Source organism: Pleurodeles waltl, chromosome 1_1 (genome assembly GCF_031143425.1).
Source record: "Pleurodeles waltl isolate 20211129_DDA chromosome 1_1, aPleWal1.hap1.20221129, whole genome shotgun sequence".
Classification (NCBI taxonomy): domain Eukaryota; kingdom Metazoa; phylum Chordata; class Amphibia; order Caudata; family Salamandridae; genus Pleurodeles; species Pleurodeles waltl.
In genome coordinates this window covers 528399137-528405136 of record NC_090436.1, presented here as the reverse complement: position 1 = coordinate 528405136, position 6000 = coordinate 528399137, and positions in this window count along the sequence as shown.

Genomic DNA, 6000 nt, shown 5'->3' with positions numbered 1-6000 from the left:
TCTGCGTGTTGGAAGAGGATATCGCCGACTCCGTATTGATGTCATCCACTGGATGTGATGTCAGCGGAGTCCATATAACCCCCTTGCCAATGTGCCAGTGTCAGTTTCTTCCATGACCATTTTCCGTGCTCAAAACGTGGAGCCACATATAGAAACTGCCTAATGAAACAGTGTGCTAGTCCAAAAGACACCCCTGCGCAAAAAATCACCAAATTCTTCATTCAAGGTCTTTATTTCCATTATGAAATCGTCTTAGACCAAAGAAGACTCAGTTTGAAGAGTGGGGAGGTTGGGGTACGTTAAGGAAGCTGTGGCTAGATCCTGTCTCTACCAGATAATGCATTACCGAAGGTAAATAACTTGTTCATCTGATAGAGACATCAAGCCACAGATTCCTTACTTTAGAATCAGATACCAAAGTCATAGTAACCCGGCGGAGGGAATGCAAACTTAGATCTCTCAAAAAGGCATCTAAGTATCATAAAACCAGTCTAGAACAAGATAAAATGAGCCGGACAATCATAATAACTAAGGTGAGTAATAATATACTCTACAACATCAAAACCTGTGGAAGGAACCACAGGTAAATAAAACCATAAGACAAGAAAAACATGGGAATAAGCTCATCCATGTTAGTATGTCAAATGTGTGTCAGAAGTGACACAACCACATTGACCAAAGCAATGAAAGTCATAAAGACAAAGAAAACATGGGTAGGAAACACTACTCATGACGGTAGGACAGTATTGCCGAATGAGCTAGTGAGTATAAATCTACTTATTCTTATATGAAGCCCAAAACTGCATGCTCCACCCTGTTGGAACACAGAGCAGCAGAACATGCCATTGAACAATACCACTTACATGTAAATGTATATCCTAACCAGACGTATGCTAAAAGATACACATAAAATGTCTATCCCTTGCACAGTAAACATACAATTGTCCTCTTTTAAAAGAAGTTGAAGAGACAAATAGCAACCATTTGGCATATAAATATACTTTTCTCCAAGAAAAGTAGCTAGAGATGATAGAAAAATCTTCAAGATATTCTCAATATATTTACCTACTGACATAGGAGAATAACAAACAAATGCCTATATAGTAACCAACAAAAGATATATATTTATTATTTTATTCTATTTTTAATTAATTAATTCTTTTTTTAAGAAGCTGAATAAAAGAGCAACTATGAAAAAGCGGTCTTGGTAGTGTGGCAGAAGCCGAGGTGAGTATGTGACTCTTCTAATGATTAAGACTCATCTATAGATGAACTAGAAAAAGTGTCAATGATGCAAAATGTGAACGTTTCCAAGATTCTGAAATAAAAAGAATCCGTCCGATTTTGTATATTCTGTCTTATGATAACACTTCTCAAAGTGTGAACCCAACCTACAATAACGAGAGTCGCTTTCAGTGTTTACCTTCATGAGTTACGACTCTGCTTCTGCTGAATTTCTTGCACAGAGTTTTCTGTCTTTTTGGATTCCAGTACCAGTATTGTTAAGACTAAGTACTTAACTCTCAGGTTAGTGTGCACTTAACCATAGAATTGCGATATTTCAAGACTTTCCTCCTTGATGACATGATCCTGTTTTGAACTTTGAACATTTTTGGAGTACTGAGCTGCTCCCCAAGGCCCAGTGCTTTGAAAACTTGTTGTAATGCTCAGAAGTCTTCAAATATGAACTGAAGGTTTGTCATTGTGTTCTTGACAAGTTGTATCTAGCACCTTGGAATAAGTTCCTAGAGGCTATACTTGCATTCTTTCAGACTTGGAAATCCTGTATGTTCCTGAGTTCGGACGTTCTTTATTTATTTTGTAATTGGTTGCTGTTCTCTCTTTCATGTAATGCTTACGATGATGCTTGTAAGTGTACCAGAAACATAAGAAATTGTTTGGGGTTCTAAGAAGAACATTGTAGGTAACTTTGTTTTTTTTTGTTTTGTAGTGTATAGCATCTGCATAGAAGATATTGAGGTCGAGGGAGTTCTAGCCTCCTAGTCAGTGTACGGGGTAGTCTAGCAGTTCACGCAGTGAGGTGGTCCACTCTTTCTTGTTTTATCCTATTCCTCTTCCCCCCTGGGGGCTGTCAGTGGAACTAGACAGTCATTACATGTTACACTGTTCAACCCCAGGTGCGATTGGAGGCCCAGCATCGTCCTGGTGGTTGGAACCAAGTGAGTGTGTGACAAAAATGCAGCATAGTACTTAGAAGCATACAACTACAACCAGGGACATCTGGTCGCACTAGACCAGATTCAATTCCAAAGTTCAGGCTGACTGTGATGCCGCATGGGTCGGATACAGTGCCAGGTAAGTCCAGCTGAAGTTTTATTTTTTCAGGTATAGAGCCAAGAATCCCGTTTGCGGAGAAGAAGTTCCCCAGGAGCAAAGAGAACGTCACTAGCAGTGGTCTACTGGTGTGAAGAGCCGGCGGGGCATCGCGAACGGGTTGGCTGGAGCCTCACGGTCACAATTGCCAATACTTACTGTGTGAAGAGACAAGCTTGCGGTGGCTTGCGCTGACTCTTTGGGCAACAGCAGGCCTGTTCGCTGTCACGAAGAGCTCAAAAGCTTGCTTTCAGGTGCCAATAACCACTTCAAAGGGCCCAGGACTGGAGAGGTGCCTCCTGAAGGTCAGAAGCTGGTAGAAAGTGGGTCCAGTAGCTGTAGCAGTGAGTTGGAAGTCGTTTGTGTCCCTGAGACTTCAGAAAACAGGAAGCAAGCCTTTAGAGTCACTTTGGCCCTGAGATGTAAAGATGCAGGTCCAGTCCTTCTTACTCCCAGGCGAGAGGGCTGTAGCTCAGCTCAGCAAAGCATTAGTTCAGTAGAGTAGTAGCTCAGCAGAGTGGCAGTCCCTTTAGCGGCACGGCAGTCCTTCTTCCTGGCAGAATATTTACAGGTCCAGAAGTGTACCAAGTCGGTGGTGCCTGAGCTCCAGTTCCTATACCCAGTTGTACCTTTGAAGTGGGGGAGGCTTCAAAGAAAGGTCTTTGAGATGCACAGAGGTCCTCCTTTCTGTCCTTCGCTCCAGACTCACTACACAGGGGCATGCGGCCCTTTGTGTAGGGCAGGACACCACCCATTCAGGTGTGTCTGCCCCTCCCTGCCCTCCTGCCCAGGATGGCCCATCAGTCACACCTTCGCTCCCTTTCTGTGTGGTTGTCTAGAAGGAATGCACAAGATCAGCTTTCACCCCCACTCCAGACGTATATTGGAGACAGGCAGTAGACACCAAATGGCTAAAGTACAAAAATACCAACTTTTTTAAAGTGGCATTTTCAGGACCGCAATTTAAAATCTGACTTCCCCATAAGTTGTGATTTTAAATTGTGAGACCAGAGACACCAAACTTGAATAACTTATCTCTTCCCTATAAGATGTAAAAAGGTAATCCCAATGTTTTCCTATGGGAGAGATAAGCCTTGCTATAGTGAAAAACGACTTTGAGAGTTTTTCACTACCAAAAACATAGAAACCGTAAGACTACAAATCCGGCCTTTTATATACATTGTAAGCTGCCCTCTTGGTCATATAGCGCCTACCTTAGGTATGACATATGTATAAAAAGGGACTGTTAGGCTTGGCAAGAGGTTTATCTTGCCAGGTGGAGGTGGCAACATAAACTGCACAGACAGGGTCTCTAACGGCATGCCTGAGCCTTGGGAAGAGGGATACTTAGGTGGGTGGCACAGTAAGTGCTGCAGGCCCACGACTAGCATTTAACTGACAGGCCCTGGGCACACGTAGAGCACTTTGCTAGGGACTTATAAGTAAATTAAACATGCCAATTGGAGTTAAACCATTGCTACTGTGATTTAGGCAAGGCAGCACAAGCACTTTCGCAATGGTTAGCAGTAGCAGAGTTCACAGAGTTGAAAAGCCAGCATAAACAAGGTCAGAAAATGGAGGGAGGCAGGCATGAAGTTGGGGGCAAGATCACCCTAAGGCTGTCAGGCCTAAACTTGATGGCACATATGTGCTCCATTGTTACCTCCAATGTTTCAGCCGGGCCAGCACTAGGGAAACCTGATGGAATTTCTGAGAAGCAGCTCAAGGCCTCTGGGCGTGGCTAGTGTCAGATCACCTCTTGTGGGTGAAGTCCTTTTGCCTCCAATTGTGGAGGCCAAGGTAGTTACTGATGCCTCTTTAGTTACTTGGGCAGTCATCTTAATGCATTGGATATCAGAGGCATGTGGTTCCCTTTGGAGAAGAAATCATGTATCAGGCTGATTGAGCTTTAGGTGATGAGCCTGGCTCTGTGGTCCATCGTTCCCAGTCCTGATGGACAATACGTCTGTGATGTGGCATGCTAATAAGCAGCATGGCATGGGTTTGTTCACTCTGAGTGTAGAAGCTCTGAAGATGTGGTCTTGGGTTTCGGCTCACAATGTCTGGCTGGTCATAAAACCACATAGTTGGCTTCCTGAACGTTCAGTGAGACAATCTAAGTCAATATCACCTATCTGAAAATGAGTGGCACCTCCATCTGGAATGGGTTCAGTCCATCTTCATCCTTAAGGGTACCCCTCCGGTGGACCACTTTGACACTGATGGCACTCTTCTTGGCCTATCAAGGGTTTGCTGTGGCTGTTTGTAAGGGCTATTTGTCTGCTCTTCTGATTTTTGTTTCCCAGATTAGGAGCCCTTATTTGTCTCCGATTTTATGTTTGCTGAATGGGTTGATTATTTTGTTTCCCCTTTTCCTTTTGTTATGCCTTAGTGGAATCTTAATATGGTGTTAATACTTGATTGCTTCACTTTGGAGCCTTTGTGGCTACTAACCCTACAAATTAGGTCCTAATTGCCCTTACGTCCACTCTGCATGTTACTGAGCTGCAGCCTTTGTATAGTGATTCTCCTCTGCCACAATATTTCTGAATAATTGGTTCTTAGGATTCACACTTCTTTCCTGTTAAAGGTAGTCACCCAATTTCACTTGGGTCATTGTAACACTCTACCGAATTTCTAACCCCTCTCTCTTTCCACTACAGGTGGAGAGAATGCACCATCACACCTTTGGTAACTATATTTCTGGTGGATAAAGTATGTACCTGCAGATTCCTCACCAAACCGATCTACCCTCCCTTTGTGAGGAGTGACCATGCAACTCTTAATAAGGCCTTAGTTGTAACACTGCAATTTGAGTCAGTCGCATAGGCTGCATGTACATGCATGGCGACATAAGTGTGCTGAGTTGGTGCCTTTTACAATTCTGTGATATGATATCTCGGGGTGAATCCTGGAGCTGAGGCACCACCTATGGGCACAAGTTTCCAAATCCAGTCTGGCACCTGGAGGAGATTCAAGAGACGACGAATCTGCAGGTAGATAAGAGCACCCTTCAGAAAGAATGTTATTAAGATAAGCAACTTACACATGTATACCCTTAGTACTGATTTATTTGCCTCCCGTTCTCTAATTTTTGACGAGGTCTCTATACCTATGATTACTCCTTCTAAGTTGCGAAATACTACAGATTTATGTGAAGTGCTCTTATTCTTCTTGGTCGTGTAAATTAATACTTACTTAAAAACAAAAATATGTAGTAACATACATTGTTCCTTGGGGCATATTCAGCAATCCAGAATATGGCGGCAATGCAACTCCACAATTCAGCACACTGATTCAATGGCCAATCTTATTTCTGCAATAAATTATAATTGGTCTGTTGATGAGCATAAGTATTTTCACAGATCCATACATTGCAAGTGCATGAAATAATACAGACAGTCCAGTCTGAGTTATTGTCACTGTGATGCCTATTTGCATTGAAGTCTATGCTTTCTGCGTGGCTATGCACTTCCTTTTTATACATCCCTAAACTTGGTTTGTGTGGTATTAACCCCACACCTGTATTCTTCATGCAGGTGGTTCCCTTTACGTTCTATATGCTATTAACATGTTTGTATTTAAGGGTTTAGACCAATAACACTGAAGAAGATGCTGTGACTGCTCCTGGTGAAGAGGGTTCTTTCACATTTCTACATTAAAATT